This window comes from Colobus angolensis, unplaced genomic scaffold (genome assembly GCF_000951035.1).
Source record: "Colobus angolensis palliatus isolate OR3802 unplaced genomic scaffold, Cang.pa_1.0 Scaffold59, whole genome shotgun sequence".
NCBI lineage: Eukaryota > Metazoa > Chordata > Mammalia > Primates > Cercopithecidae > Colobus > Colobus angolensis.
In genome coordinates, this window is record NW_012119487.1 from 6123289 (window position 1) to 6139601 (window position 16313).

The 16313-nt window shown below is 42.5% G+C and overlaps 1 protein-coding gene across 2 annotated transcripts in view; it reads right to left on the reverse strand.

Moving 5' to 3' along the window:
- TNR (tenascin R) overlaps positions 1–16313 on the reverse strand; it is a 421782-nt gene that overhangs the window by 261023 nt on the left and 144446 nt on the right. The window contains exons 1-2 of one of the 2 annotated variants that reach the window (XM_011962374.1): positions 13155–13300; positions 11167–11238 (exon numbers count right to left, since the gene is read on the reverse strand). The exons of the other annotated variant lie outside the window; for it this stretch is intronic. The gene's annotated coding sequence lies outside the window, so the exon portion shown is untranslated. Of the gene's footprint in view, positions 1–11166; positions 11239–13154; positions 13301–16313 lie in introns of those variants that run through there. 2 annotated transcript variants of the gene reach the window in all.

Below are 16313 nucleotides of genomic sequence, written 5' to 3' on the forward strand. Positions count from 1 at the left end.
ATGTATTATGTGCCAAGAGTATTGCAAAAACATTATCTTGTTAATTCTCGTAATAGCCTAAAAATGAAACTGTTATTATTTCCATTTTATGGATGAGAAATCTGAGGCACAGAGATTAGATAACTTGAAAGAATACCATAGATCTTAAGTCTCAAAGCTGGGATTCAGACTTGTGTTTTTCAGATTCCAAAACCCATGTTCTTTATACGAGATCATTCTGGCTCAAAAGACAGGAGGACCTTAATAGTATAATAGCATAATATCCTATCCAGACAGGAACTGCTTGAAGAACACCCTAGTAAATGGTGGTTTTTGAGTATCTTCAGTTGCTGAAAATCGGTTCTCACATGGTCAGCCTCCCACTTCCTTCCCTTCCTTCCTTCTCTCTTTCCCCCTCTCTCCCTTCTTGCCTTTCCCTCCCTCTCTCATTTCATTCTCTCCTGTCATTAATGAAGGTCCTAGAAAAGTTTCCTAACTTTTGTGATGTCTTGGCACACATAAAGAATAGTTTCCAGAGTTAGGCTGCTCAGGGCTCCAGCAGCTAGGATGCCCTAAGCACTGAGGTGTGCCAAAACTTGGGCACACTTGTAACTCACCTGGAGAACATAGTTAAGAAGCTTTGATCTAAAAGAAGTGACTACTAAGTAATGAGACAATGTTAATACAGCATAGTGTGTCCTGTGATGAGATAAATACAGGACTGGGAGAATAGGAGCAGAATAATGACTCAATCTTTGGTGAACAGGAAAGCCCTCAAGGAAGAGGGATTGTCCAGGATGTCATCTAAAAGAGGCTGATTTCAGCCTGGGAAAGAGATGGATGCTGAGTAGGGGGATTTGTAGTCAGGAGGAATCCTATCTGGAGATGCTGTGCTCCAAACATAGCTTTGTCTTTTTATTTCTCTTTTCTATATTTCACTTTTGTTTCTTCTACCCCCTTCTTTTTTCAGGACCACTTTTCTTATTCTTTTTTTTTTTTTTCCTGCAACCTCTGCCTCCCAAGTTCAAGTGATTCTCCTGCCTCAGCTTCCTGAGTAGCTGGGATTACAGGCGTCCGCCACAATGGCCAGCTAATTTTTGTATTTTTAGTAGAGACAGGTTTCACCATGTTGGCCAGGGTGGTCTGGTCTCGAACTACTGACCTCAGGTTATCTGTCCACCTCAGCTTCCCAAAGTGCCGAGATTACAAGGGTGAGCCACCGTTACTAGCCCCGCTTTCCTTATTCTTATCATTGTTTCCTAGCTGCTACTGTCAGTGTATAGGTGACCCCCATAAATAGCCCTCCAACCTATGGAGAAAAAAGTGGCCATCTTCATTAGAGTATGTTCCAGAAGTTTTGGTGAGAAGAGTCATAGAGCCACTGGATATTGGTCATGGTACTGAGACTCACCTGACTGGGATGGTCTTTAAAGGATGGGATAAACCTTGTGGCTGAAACAACGTGAAGTCACTCTGGTGACTTCCGGCAAAGAGACCACAGTCGTAGGGATGAAGAGTGGCCAGGGCATGGCAGCCCTTTCCTTAATTACCAAATTTGCTCTACATAATGAAACATCAGTAACAGCCCATCAGTATTCTACAGTTCTGTGGGAAATAATTTTATATATAGCTCTTTATTTTCTCAAACATTTTATTCTGACATTTATTTTACAACCAAATACCAAAGACTTATTTCTCTACAAAGCCTGCATTACGTCAACATGATTTTTCCTTCAAGAAAACATACCCATAAACAAATCATTGAGAAAAAGGAAAATGCTCCACGTCCCCGTGCAGCTTGGCAGATTACCACGAAAACTTCAGTTCACAACAGTTGCTGGCTTAGGACATGTCTAGCATAGGGTAGGTCCTGATTAATAAATTGTTACGTTAATTGAATTAAGGAATGCAGAGTGGCATAAAAGAAAGGCGGGCTTTGGACTCTGATCCAGGTTTGAATCTGAATCCAGCCACTTGTATAGCTGAGTAACCCAGAGTGAATTGTTTAATCCTTTTGAGCTTCAGTTTTCTCTTTAATAAAACTGAGGCAAAACCACCTGACTCACATTTGAGGATTAAATGAAACTATGTAGTTAAGAATCTAGCTCAGTACTTGTGTATGGTAGACACATAGAAAAAATAGTTCTCTCCTTTTTTCAAATTGACCCACCAACCAAGTTGTGTAGCATGCTCCAATAAATCATTGGCTAATCAAAGCAAGAATCAAGGACCTGGTATCAGAAGAATTGATTCTTAATTCGGGCCACACAAAAGAATTACATGGACTTAAAAAAAAAAGTCAGGGCCTAGACCCCACCCCAATAATTTTTAATTTAATAGCTCAGGGATGGAGCCAGGAAAGCAATACTTTTTTCAAAAACTGCCCAGGTGATTTTTAATGCACAGAAGGGTTGAAAAGCACTGGACAAGAAAAAGAAAACCCTTTTGCTCTACTCTGGTCTGATCAGCCTGTGCAGGCTGTTGCATTCCATTCCTATGTAACCATTAAGAGAGGGGAAGCAAATAATGAGGAGCTCTGACGTGGTGGAGGGGGTTAAGCCTAAGTCATAAAGTGAAGAGCTCAAGGATGGGGGCCATTGACTTGACTGACTGAAGATGGCTAGGAGTGAATGATCACTTTCCAATTACGTCAAGGGTTACTAAGTAAAAAGGGATTGGATTTGTCTTACATGGTATGAAGAGGTGAAGCTCTATGAATTAAGGATTCAAGTCGGATATGACCAAAGGTGGGATGGACTGCTTTTAGAGACAGTGAGTTCACAGTCACTGGAGGAATTCAATAAGATACTGCATGACTGCTTAATGGCAACAGAGAGGAGGAATTCAAGCATTGAATAAGCAGTTGAACTAATTCTTACGGGCCTGCCTCAAAACTTTGTGGTGGTAGCCATGCGACTAATTTTAAGAAATTTCTTGCGACAAAGATGTTGGATGACATGAAAGGGTAAAAAAATTCAAGCTATCAGTCTGTGTGTGCCTCTGTAACTTGGGCCTTCCTAGTCCATGGAGTTAAGTGAACACATCTTTCAGACACAGCTGAAGCAAACTTGCCACTCCTGAAAGCTGCAGCCAAAAGACCATAGACTCAAGCATCGTAGTTGCTGCTGGGATTATCACAATCATCTAGACAAATGTTTCATGTCTTTTTTTTAAGCAGTGGAACCTACTCTCTCTTTTTTTATTCCAAATAAAACAAATCCTACACAGATGTCTAATAATTAATCAAACTGGGGCTGCTCTGGCTGAAGCATGTGGCTCTGTTCACCTGCCTCACAATCCCATCAGCGGCCCCTGAGAGACCTGCTTACAACCCTAGAATGCCACAGTACAGGTTTTGAAAATCATACTGTTATAGATAACCCTCTCTTTTTACAGATGAATAAACTGGCCTCAGAATAGCTAAGGAACTTGGTCAGGGTAACTTAGCTCATGAGAGTAGAGATAAGCCCAAACCTAATCTCCTCAATTCTGGGGTAGTGCCTCTCCCACGAGCCCACAGTAATGCCATAACGAGAACAAGAGTAGCTCCAGTATGACCAGTTCTTGTCACATGAATCTATGGTAACAATGATGCATAAGAAGCCCAAGCACCCATTTCAACCAAAAATGCCAACCTTCTGTCTGGGAGATACCCATTCTTTGTTTCTGTTGGTGGCGATGGATTTGCTCTAATAGTTAGTCTCTTAGGCAGTGTCCACAGTAATCAACATCCTCTTTTTGTACCTTGACCAACTAGGATGGAGGAGGGGAAGGGGGGTACTCTTTCTTGAGATCCAAACCAAGCAACTGGCCCACACACATGTCAAATCTTGGCCCCATTATATGGTGCTCCAACTAATTGAGCAAAGCACATTTAGCTAACTCAATTTACAGCATTATTTTTCTTTTCTTCCTTTTCTATAAACTTGGGAAAGGGTTTAGATGAATTGAACCAAAAGGCAGATAATAGAATAAAAAAGCAGTTGGTAAGCACACACGTATAATTCTGGAAGTAAATATGGACACTTTAGATAATTAGAGGTTTATTCTGGAAAGTTTTCGCAACCATTCACTCATGTACTCATTCAGTCACCATCTCCCTGACTCTCATTTGATATTCATAGAGCACCTATCACATTCTGGGCAATACTTTTTAAAACAAAAATTAATGCAAAAAGTACGCATATAATTAATGCAAAAACAGGTAGGATGAACAAAATTTTTAAATTTTAAGTTAAGACAGAATCAGAGACTAGATAAAGAAAATGTGGCATATATACACCATGGAATACTATGCAGCCATAAAAAAAGGATGAGTTCATGTCCTTTGCAGGGACATGGATGAAGCCAGAGACCATCATTCTCAGCAGACTAACACAAGAACAGAAAACCAAACACCACATGTTCTCACTCATAAGTGGGAATTGAACAATGAGAACACATGGACACAGGAAGGGTAACATCACACACTGGGGCCTGTCAGGGGGTGGAGGGCTAGGGGAGCAATAGCGTTAGGAGAAATACCTAATGTAGATGACGGATTAATGGGTGCAACAAACCACCCTGGCACGTGTATACCTATGTAACAAACCTGCACGTTTTGCACATGTATCCCAGAAACTAAAGTATAATAAAAAAATTAAAAAAAAAAGAAGACAAAATCAGTATTTCTGATTTTTCCTTTTGCCCCAGACTCTAGTATGATTTGATATGGTACTGTAACTGATCTATCTTTATTTCAAATATTGAGGGCTATAGTTAATAGTACCGTATTATACACTGAAAGATTGCTAAGTGAGTAGATTTGAGATCCTCTTAACAAAAAAGAAAGAGGTAAGTATGGGAGATGATAAATATATTTGCTTACCTATGGTAATCATTATTGTATGTCTATATCAAAACACTATGTTGTACATCTTAAATTTCTAAAAATGATAAAATAAAATAAAAATTTGATATTTCATTTATCATGGATTTTTGCATTAATTTTGATTTTTAAAATATTGCATTAAATATTATTTATTTTAACTGCTGAGTTTTTTTGGTGTCCCTTTACATTTTGTGTCCCCACCAAGTGCCTCACTCACCTAACTTTAGACCTAGTCCTGTTGAGGCATTGGTAAAGGCAGAGGATACAAAAAATAAATACAACATGTCTATTCTCAAGGAGTTCTCAGTCTGGTGTAGAAGACAGAGAGGTAAACAATGAACTGAAATACAAATATTTCTATAATAGAACTATGTGCAAAGACAGTGTTGGCATAAAGAAGGGAGGGATCCACTCAGTTGAGGTGGGTGGCCGGCAGTGAGGAGGGGAAAGGCATTCCAGGCCAAAGGACAGCGTAGGCTAAGGTGAGGAGGACTGCAATGGCAAGATGAGTGGTTCATTCCAACCAGCAGAGTGCAAAGTGAAAGCAAAGGAGGTAATAGCAGGAGGTAAGCTCAGAGAGTTAGTCAGGTGCCAGGGGCTGCAAACACTAATTGAACACCTTGTAGGTGTGCAGTACTCTGAGCATCCCCACAAAGCATCAGTCATAATACGAGCGCTGAGGATCTCATGCTAGTTACAGCAGACAAGGCATGTCACACAGGAAAAACAAACAAACAATAAAACCAGGTATTAACAAGGAGTGCAGGGACAGACTGAGAGGACAGCTGTTCCAAGGAAGGCAGTCAGATCTCTGAACTGGGGAGGGGAGATCACAGAAGAGATAGCTTTTAGGCTTAGCTCTAAGGGAATTAGCAAGGTCTCAAGATGCCACATCCTCCTGGCAACCTCCTCTCTGATGTGTGTGTCTGCATCTTTGTAACTAAATAGCTTCCATTCACTCCTCTGTATGAATGCAGCCTGGAAGCTAACTGAGGAGGAAGAACCCTCAACAGCCCTAGTTTGGATGGCATCCAGGGCTCTGTGTCCCTGGAACATAATCCCAACTGACTCTCATTGCTGGATGAGCACAGCAAAAAGTATAAATAACAGCAGAAACGAACCCCTCCTAGGACTGCTGTGGGATTAATAAACCCTTGAGACCCTGGCACTTCAAACCCTGTGGAAACCAGTGCTTCAATTGCTATTATGAGCAGACTCCCAGCCATGGCTCCTTCAGCACATGCTGCTAGATAATCTCTCTCTAGCTATTGCCAGGAGCTATCAATCACCCAGTGCCTATCTCTTAACCCACAGCCTGAGAAGGGAAGGGAAGAGGCTGCAAGGACAGTGTGGGGTGAGTCATGAAGGGGGCAAGAGATTATCAGCTGGTTGATCTCTTCCAGAAGTGTGAGAATAGTGCACAGGCTCTGAAGTCAACCAACGTGGTTTTGAAACTTGGTTTTCCCACCTATTAGATCTGTGAAGCTGGATGGCCAGTAACAAGGCTGTTGACAAATATTCCCATTCTCTAACCGGGTTCATGGTAGAATTGAACTTATCCGCCCCCTCTGGAGTTAGGTGTGGCCATGTGAGTTGCTTTGGACAAGCAATATGAGGGAATGAATGTAGAAGTGGGAGTTTTAAAAGCTAGTGCAAAATTCATCACATTCCCTTCCCCTTCTGTAGCAACTGAGGAAGCATGTGTCAATTTGGATTTAGCCTGGGAATCTAAGTGACCAGGATAAGCAGAGACTCCTGGTCACCTGCTTTCAATGTAAATAACAAATAAACTTCTATTGCTTTAAGCCACTGTTTTTTGTTACTGCAGGATCATGTAGTGATCCTGACTAGTTTGGGGCAAGTTAAGTTACTCAATCTCTTGAAGACTCAGTTTCCTCACTTGTAAGATGGGAATAATAATATCTATATTAGAGAGTTGTGGTAGGACTTACAAGAGATAATTTATGTCAAATCATTAGCAAATAGTCCATAATAAGTGCCTCAACAATTGTTAATTCGGGTGGTTATTATCATTATTGTCACATTATTATCGCGTTTATTACAACTCTCTTCTTAGGCTCCTCCAAGGGCCAGTGCACCTCTCTACTCTGAGGCAGCCAGTGTTCCCTTCACCAGTTCAAGTGATAAATAGGTAAGGAGCTCACATACCTCGGGTTCGGCAATGCCACTTTATGTTGGTTGTCAGCAGAATTATTAATGGTCCCCCTGTGGATGGTGATCCACGTAGGTGACCCAGCCCCTGCAGGAGCCTGACTGAGGGACCCCTGGCTCGAGGAGCCGGAGGCTCTCTTACTTTTCCGGCTGGTGCTGGGTGAGATAGTCTTTGCTCTCACTCTCTCTTGCCATCACTTATCTAGACAGTACATTCCTGAGGAGCAATCACTATAGCCCTTTACATCACAGTTTCACTCTGCCGTTAACCATCATTCAGTGGAGAGCACCAGGTGAGTTACAGAGGAGGCAACTGAAGTTCACTGAGGTTAAGTGACTCTCCCAGGGACACAGCTTAGGGCTGGAGCATGAGGAGAACCCAGCCTCCATCTCCTTTGGTGCTTAGTCTCCGAGATTGGACATTTTTATTCTTGTTAGTTTCAGGTTGGGCAGTGATTTTAAAAGCCTCACCTTCTCCTCTCATCCTTCCTTCTCCTCATTAATGGCCAAGCAAGAAATTCTTCAAGGGCAAACTAGTTTTTCCAGGGCTTCTGATTGAAGGGTAGAGCTGTTGTTTGGTGAGTATCTACCTACAGTGCTGGAAGATACATCCCTGTTGTCCTTGGTCATAGGAGGAAGAAAGCATTTATCCATTGCATCTCTGACTGGGGGTTTTCCTTTGATGCCACCTGTTGAATCTCTTCCAAAGAGAAATCAACAGTGGCAGATTTTCTTTATGGAAGGGTGTTAAGAGTAGCAATTTGGTTGGGAGGCAGCAGGTGTAGGGAACTCATCTTGAAGTATACTTGTAGAGGAACCATCTACTTTTACTTAGTCTGTTTATTTGCCATGGCTGTGTGGAGTACACTGACAGAGGCCATGAAAGAACTCAAGCCAGTCCTACACCCTCCAACCCAGCCCTTTACACTGTTCACAGTGCTGTTGTAAACCAGTCCTCACATTGAGCCAGTTAATGGATAAATAGAAAAGTCAAAGAGAGCGTAGATCAATCTGAACCAACCCAAGCTGACAGTTTGCAGCTCAAAAAGCAGTGAGAAAACAGAGACCCCTCTTATGTAGGGCCCTCTTAAAATCTACCAAGTGGCTTTATGGGCAAGCAATTCCTGCAAAAATAGAATGTAATAAAAGATTGTCAGCTCAAGTTTTAGGAGTTGCAAGTTTTGGAAATTAGCATTGTTTGATAGGCTCTCAATTCCTTCATCACTATGAGCTTCCTTCACTGGTTGAACTAAAATCAATAAAATTATATTCCAAAAGAGCCTGTCCTTCAGACACCCTGCCCCTAGCAGTCCCAGAGTCTTCACCAGACTCTGTCCCCTGTTCTATTGTCTGCACAGAGAAGATGCTGTGGGTGTCATCTGCCTGGCAAGTAAGGCCCAAGATAGTTGTTTTCTCCATGATACAGAAATGTTCTCAAGTTTCCCTCCACAGCGCCAAGTGTCCTCCCAAACAGATGGGGCACAGGCAGAATATTTCACATTGATGACTGCAGAACTCTGGCTGGCAACAGTGCTGAAATTCTTTTATTAGACTTTATTTCTGTGGTCATTATTCACCCATAAAAAGCCACACAGTAGATCTTAGGAGGCTCAACACGAGAGGAATCTCTCTCTTTTCACACATCTCTCCTCCCTGTTACATTAGCATCTCTTAGGAGACTCCCATTCTCTGGTGGGCATTTTGTTATCTTCCCAGAGTTCCTTAAGCCCCATGGAACACTTTCTAAAGAAACAGAGAAGATGGGTGTACCAATTAGGTACTATAATTTTCCAAGGTCTTCCTGATAGGAATTTGGAATGTTATTCTGGGGCCTGTAGGAATTATGCCTCTGAACATTTTTTTTTTTTTTCAGTCCTCTGAATCTGTGTATCAGTCACTATAGAGAAAGGCAAAGGGCTTCTACCCACACTTCCCACCTCTTTGCTTTTGGCCCTGCTGTTATTCCTCCAGAATGCACTTCGCCCACCCCTTTCATTCCTGTCCCTCAGAAATACACCTATTATTCAATCTTTCCCTTATCACTATGGGTCTAACTTGTTCTTCCCTTTCTACCTCCTAAAGCATTTATTTGCATCTTTTGCTTATGCATTTAATCATATATTATCTTGAATTGTTATCTGTTTTAGGTATATAATATTAATCTTCCAAGTGAGATAAAAAATTATTTTAGGGGCCCAGGCACAACGGTTCATGCCTGTAATCCCAACACTTTGGGAGACTGAAGCGGGCCAATCTCTTGAGCCCAGGAGTTTGAGACCAGCCTGGGAAACACAGCAAAACTCCATCTCTACAAAAGATACAAAAGTTATCCATGTGTGGTGGTGCACACCTGTAGTCCCAGTTAACTCAGGAGGCTGAGGTGGGAGGATCACTGGAGCCCAGAAGGCAGGAGGTTACAGTGAGCCAAGATTGCACCACTGCACTCCAGCCTGGGCAACAGAGTGAGACCTTGTTTCTAAAAAAAAAAAATTATTGGCTGGGTGCAGTGGCTCACGCCTGTAATCCCAGCACTTTGTGAGGCCGAGGCGGGTGGATCTCCTAAGGTCAGGAGTTTGAGACCAGCCTGGCCAACATGGTGAAACCCTAATATACCTAAATATATTAGGTATATTAGGTACAATATGCCTAATTGTACACAAAAATACAAAATAAACACAAAATAAAAAAAATACACAAAATACAAAACACAAAAATACAAAAAAAAAATTAGCTGGGTGTGGTGGTGGGTGCCTGTAGTCCCAGCTACTTAGGAGGCTGAGGCAGGAAAATTGCCTGAACCTGGGAGGCAGAGGTTGCAGTGAGCCGAGATTACACTACTGCACTCCAGCCTGGGTGACAGAGAGAGACTCATCTCAAAAAAAAAAAAAAAAAAATTAATTATTATTTTAGGATAGGAATAATTGAAGCATTGATAACTGACATTTGGTGATTGCCAGCTATTGGTAGGGAATGCTTTATGTAGAAGAAGATACAAAGACACAGACTCAGAAAATTAAAGCTGAAAGGGACCAAGAGGTTGTCCAGACCAACTCCTTCCTTTTCCAAATAAGATGTAAAAGCAACTACTAAAGGAGCCTTTCACATTCCCAAGTATATACCAAAACTGAAACCCAGATTAAACCGTATTTCAGAGCTTACTCCTGTGCCTCCTTTTCTGCTAGAGTTTGTCATCAAAGATTGCCTTTTGGAAACAGATGGATGAAGTTGAACCTCTTGGATTCTTCAAAGCTGTGAGGGTAAAATCGGTATACTTTTGCACTGACTCAGTTGGCTTTGCAACTATTTCCCATCCTGCAACCCTCAGAAGTACTGGCTTTCAATGGTCTGCCCCATCTTTTCTGTTTTAAGTCTACAGTAGACCCACAAAATTACCAGACTGAATTGGATCAAAGAGAATTAGGCAATGGAAACAGTGTCATGAAAGAGAAAGGGCATTAGACTTGATTCCTAGTTCATCGTTAGCTAGTTAAAAAATGAGAACCAGCAATAATAACAAATAGGGTTTACTGAATGCTCATGATTGCTAGTCTGCTAGCATTTTGCACTTATTCTCTCATTTATTACTCATAACATCCTTATGAGGTAGGTGGTCTTATTATGCTAATGGTACAAATGAGGAGGCTGAGGCACAGAGAAATTAAACAACCTGTGGTGGAGGCAGGGGAATATGATAATGGAGAAGGAGGGGCTATCAGAATCCTATGGTTCTTCTGTTATTCTAAGACTCTATTGGTCTTAGAAAATCCACTTTTAAAAGCCCATCCTAGTTTCATTGGAAAATTCACATTAGTTTAGAGCCAAGGTTGAAAACAACATCCCATGGCTTAGATCTTTGGTTTGGCTACATAATGTTTTTTTAAAAGAAAAAGAAAAAGAATTTGTGAATAACGTTTAACATTGGGAGATGATATATAGAATTACTGATTTTTTACTTCCCTCAAAAGATGAAGAAACACGTGTTTCTGTATGGTAAGAGGGAGCAGGAACTAAGGAGTGGAGGGTCCTTCTAAAAGGTCCTCCAGTTCCCCCCATCCATCCTTCACCACTTTCTACCAGTTCCCAGCATGGTGACCATGCTCAGCTGTCATGATGCCTGGCCTACTTCCCTCTTGTATGTGGCCTACCTGGCTCCCAGAATCATTTCAGTTTGAGACAGCTGCTGTACCGTGGGCTCTTCTGCTACTCAAAGACTGATTCTATAAAAGAAAAAGAACTTTGAGAGTTCTTCTGAAAATCAATGATCGTTCTAAATTGGAAGGATGGATTACTGTCAACATAACAAACCTCATTTTCCAGTGTGGGAAAAAAAATATTTGGAATAATTTCTCTAGAAAGAAACAATTTCATTGTATGGAAAAATCAGCCTCCATTCAGCAACCCTTGAATGGCGGCTTCAAACATTAGAACCTTGCCAAACCAATTTTCTCCGCTCAGATTTAACACTGCTCCATTTATCTCAGTGGGGACTAAAGACCAGCTAAATTTGAAGTCATAAAGCTCAGCCTTTTTGAATGATTTTGGTCAAAACAGCTCTTTTGTAAGCAGACAAAGTGTGCTTATTTAATGTTCTTCCTTCTCAAAAGAGACTAAAGAAAAATTTCTAAAATTTTCCCAAAACATTTCACCTCTGAGCTGATTATAAAGGTGGAGAATTTCAGTTGGAAAGGGGGGTGCATATTTCAGGGTTATCAGCTCTCAGAAATAGAAGATTGTAATGGGATCAGGGCTCCTCCCCACTTGCTTTTAACTACAGTTAATGCTTCTGTAATCATCATAATAATGATGTTTTGCATTTATATAGCACTATTCATTCTTCTGAGGAGCTCAAAATGCTTTACAAACATTATCTCATTAAATCCTCTTGACATCCCTGCGAGGCAGGTAATGACAAGAGAGATTGTCCCTGAGGTACAAGACTCTCTCAGGGGCCAGCACAGTGGTGAGATGAGCTGCCCATAATCCCAGACCAAGTCCCCACAGGGCTGGAAATAGATTACTGGTCTGCAGGATGCTTGACAGAACCTTATGTGAGGAACAGTGTCTCCTAGGGAATGTGAGAAGTGACTTTGTTCCCCCACGTGTCCTGGCACAGCTTCCAGAGGCTCATGTAATAGGAAACAATGCCTGGGTCCTCCCATCTGGAAACTGCTTTTGGATACTGTGCATAGAGGGAGCATTCAGGGACTATTGCTGAATGCATGAATGCTAGCTTAGTCTCAAGATTTCCAGCTGCACTAGGTTGTGCTAAAAGTTCAAATTGTACCCAAGAGCTGAATTTTCAGAGGCTTTCCTTTACTTTTCAGACACTGGGGCTTGTCTATACCTGGTGATGGTTTTAGATGGAGGAAAAAACCTATTGGTTTGGAATATTCAGGTAAAAGCCTTGCTGAGGGATGTATTGGAAATGTCGGGGCATGGGGGCCATAGTTAGCTGGACCAGTCATGTAAATTAGCATTGATCCATTCACCTCCAAGCATTTGGCCAGGCCCAAAAGGAAAACAGATGGCAGTTAGGGAAGAATGAATTTTAATAAAAATGGAAACTACTGACTTTTCTGCAGTAACATTATTCCTCTAGGCTCATTTCCATTGTTCTCTGTCATGACTAGAGAACAGAGAAGAGTTAGTGAAAATTCAACAGACCTCTGCGCCAGCTAGGGTCTTTAAATCCAGCTTCTCAAGAAATTTGCAAGAAATCAGATAATCTTAGATTATTTTTCCTTGACCTCTCCTTTATCATCAACAAATAATTCTTTCAGGCCACTACACACAGGGCACGTTCCTGAGAATGCCGAGAACAATATAAGGCAGTAAGGCAAGGGACCATCCTTGCATTAGGCAAACAGAATGCATACTCAAGAACAACAGTAACAGTCTCCATAAACTAATGTATGAACATCCCTCAGGAAGTAAAGATCACCATGCAAATACAAGGTGTTTTCCCACCTGTGATTCAACCATAGACCTCATTTAGTCCAATTCTCTATTTCAGTTCAGTTTAATGAGTATTTTTAAAGCATTTACCAAAACTAAAGGTCATATAGGTTAAATGACTTGATCAAGATCACTTCATTAGTTGTATCATTGAAAACATAAAAACAAATCAACTCACCAAGATTAGAGGTGCTATTTTCCATGGGACACAAACAAAAGGAATATTAATACAGTTATGGTTTTCAGCAAGCATGTTTTTGTTTTCAAAGCCTTGGACGTAAGCATGGAATACATGCTCATGGAATGTACAAGTGCTGTGTAAACAGGAGGCATGTGTGAAATGGCATGGTGACTGTGAGAATCTAAATTCCAAAAAGTTATGAGTGTCTAAAACTGGATAACCAAATGAATACAGGTACATTTAGGAGAAGTATGCACTTTGCAGTTAGTTTCTAGAAGGACAGAATATGGGTCACATCTGACACTGATCCAGAGACTTTAGTCACCTGTTGTGGGAAGGCACTCAAAGAGCCAAGGTCTAGGTAAGACTCCGTTAGGTGAGGCACCCAGCTGCTCAGTGGCATGTAGATCATTCTGCCACTCTGGAATCTCAAGACCCCCAAGTCTTCACATTTTCTGGAATGCTCTAATAAATTTGTAAGCTCCAAGAGGGCAGACATCCAACGCGTGCAGGAACTCCTCCCTCTTTTTTCGAGCAGAGAGGAGATGCATCCTTAAATTGAATGCACTCTTAGGTGGCTCTGGCTCTCCAGGAGCTAAAGGGTTTCCCCAAGGTCACACATTCAGTGACGGAGAGGCAGGGTGGAGCAGCGGTCTCCAGACTCCATTCTAGCCTCTGTGGGCCCCGGGTTAGGGGGTCACCAATTTGCAGAGCTGAGGGAGAAGAGAGGAGGGAGGAGGGAGAGCAGAAGGGAGGGTAAGCTGTCCCCAGCTGCCAGATGGGAAGTGTCAGCTTGGCCTTGGCCACCTCGGGTCACTGCTCCTCCCTTTCGGGCGCCCGGGTCTGCCCACGGCGAAGAGCAGCGGCGGAGACATCGCAGCAACGCTAACGCGGCAGACCGCATAGGGGCCCTGCGAGGCACTCGCGCCTTCTGCTCACACCTCAGGCAGTCAGAGGGGCCCGGCGTAGCTGTGTTGGTGTTGTCATGGCGACGGGAGCAGACCATTAGAGCATTACCAGGAAATGAGAAGACTTGGGGTCTTGCGATCCCGCCGAGTGACGGAGTAATTCGCAGATGCCACCGAGCGGCGGGGCGGCGCGGTTAATGGGGTCTCCGCCGGGCTAGTGTCCCGCATCAGCGGTAATGGGGCCGGCCCACCCGGGGGCAGCCCGGAGCAGCGTCGCCCCAGCAGGCTTAGGCGGAGCTGGCCAACTCCAGAGGCCAGCGGCTCCTTGCGGTGCGGAGAGGAGGAATGAGTGGCCAGGTGGGGCGGGGTCTGCAATCAGCCCAGGCTCTTCGTGAGACCCATTGGCGGATTCCCTGCCACCAATATGCAGTCTCACAACTGTTTTGTGTCCCATTTGAAACCAGAAAATACACTTCCCAGATAGCAAGGAGGCGGGACTTGGATTCAACTCTTGCTGCAATTTGGGATGGCGGCAACCCCTCAGCGTGGAGATGCTGAGGCCAGGCTCGGGGACTGGGGCTGGTTCTACAGGAGGGAGGAAAAGGGCGAGCCATATGATGGAGTAAAATCCCTTGCAGGAATTCCGTTGGACTGCACGCCTACCTATCTTGGCATTCTGCATGTTTCCAGAATTTTAGGAAAATGTCACACTGGTTGATTAGCACAGACTCTGGAACTGGACTCCGGGATTGGGATCCCAGCTTTACCACTTGTATGAGCTGTGACCTTGAGCAGGTTACTTAACTCCCTTGTGTTTCAGAGAAGTTCTGCATTTGTACAATGGAAATAATAGTAATGATACCTTAAAGAGGTGTTACGAGGTGTGTATTTAGAATGATGCCTGGCATATAGTAAGAATTAAATATTTTTGCTATTTAGCTATTACTAGTATTATCGTTAGTATTATTAGTATCCGTCTGGATTTATGTAGTGAGATGTCCTATAAAATAAGAGGGTTGGAAGAAGTGGTCTTCCATTGCAGTATGTGGAACAGTTCTGCAAACATACTTTTGCATGTTACTCTTGACTACCAATATCTATTTGATTCAAAGGTGATTTGGCTTAGCGGAAAGCAAGGCTTCTGTTTATGTCTATACATGAGATGCACCACCAGACACTGACTGTATTGACTTGAATGACTCCACAGCTATAATACCCACAGGGTTTGCTCATAAAGATAAGGCCACCATGTACAGTTGAGTTGGTTGTATATCCTGCACCAAGGTGCCCAGCTGAGGAGTGAGTAGGAGCAGAAACCCAGTCCCTGCTTTACTCCTGAAGCCATGCTCCCTGGCATAGTGCTATGTCTGCCTGGAGAGAATGCATTTAAAAAAATTTCAACAACTTACCTTATGGGCTTTCAGTAGCCTTGTGATCTTTGGGAAGGTCATAGCAAAATGAAAACAATGAGAAACTCAAAAAGCAAAAAACAGAAAACAAAACATGATATTTAGTCAGATGCAGATCCTGAATTTAAGACTTACGCTACAGAGGAACTCCTGAATTTGTCTGTGGTGTTCAGTGACAATTTGTCATTCTCTTTCCTCTACCTTACGCAGCATTTGTTTAGATAAATTTTGCTGAGGAGATCAAATCGCTTTGCTTATAACAGAAATGATATTGTGGTTTCAACATATTTATACAGATTTATATGTGTGCCGAAATATGTCTACATGTCTAGAAACATGAAGATACAGAAATGCCTTTATCTTCAGTTTGTGTTTAGCTGACTTTGATAGTCCAGTAGCTATACCTCTCAGAGAAGTCTGGTGAAAACCGCCACATCCTACAATTGCTCTGCAGAGGGTAGAGTTTGGGTAAGGTCACTTGGCCAGTTCTTACTCAGAGATGCGGCCCTCAGGCACTGAAAAAGCCGAAACCCTTGCCTTTGAGGTTGGCCATGGCCACTATTACACAAAACTTAGTCATTCAATTTGATATATATTTGCATGTCTTCGAGGGACCTAGTGTGTGACACACAGACTTATAGTCATCATGGCAGAAGAGAAAGGTGAATGGGCCTAAACTTAAGAGGCCTGGGTTCCAGTTCTGGATTTGTAATATTAAAATCTGTACAATTTTGATAAACACTTAGCCACTCAAGTTCGAGTTCCTTGATTTGAAAATAGGGATAATTATACTCACGAATATTTATGGAGATAAAATGCTAAAGCCATGTGAGAATTAT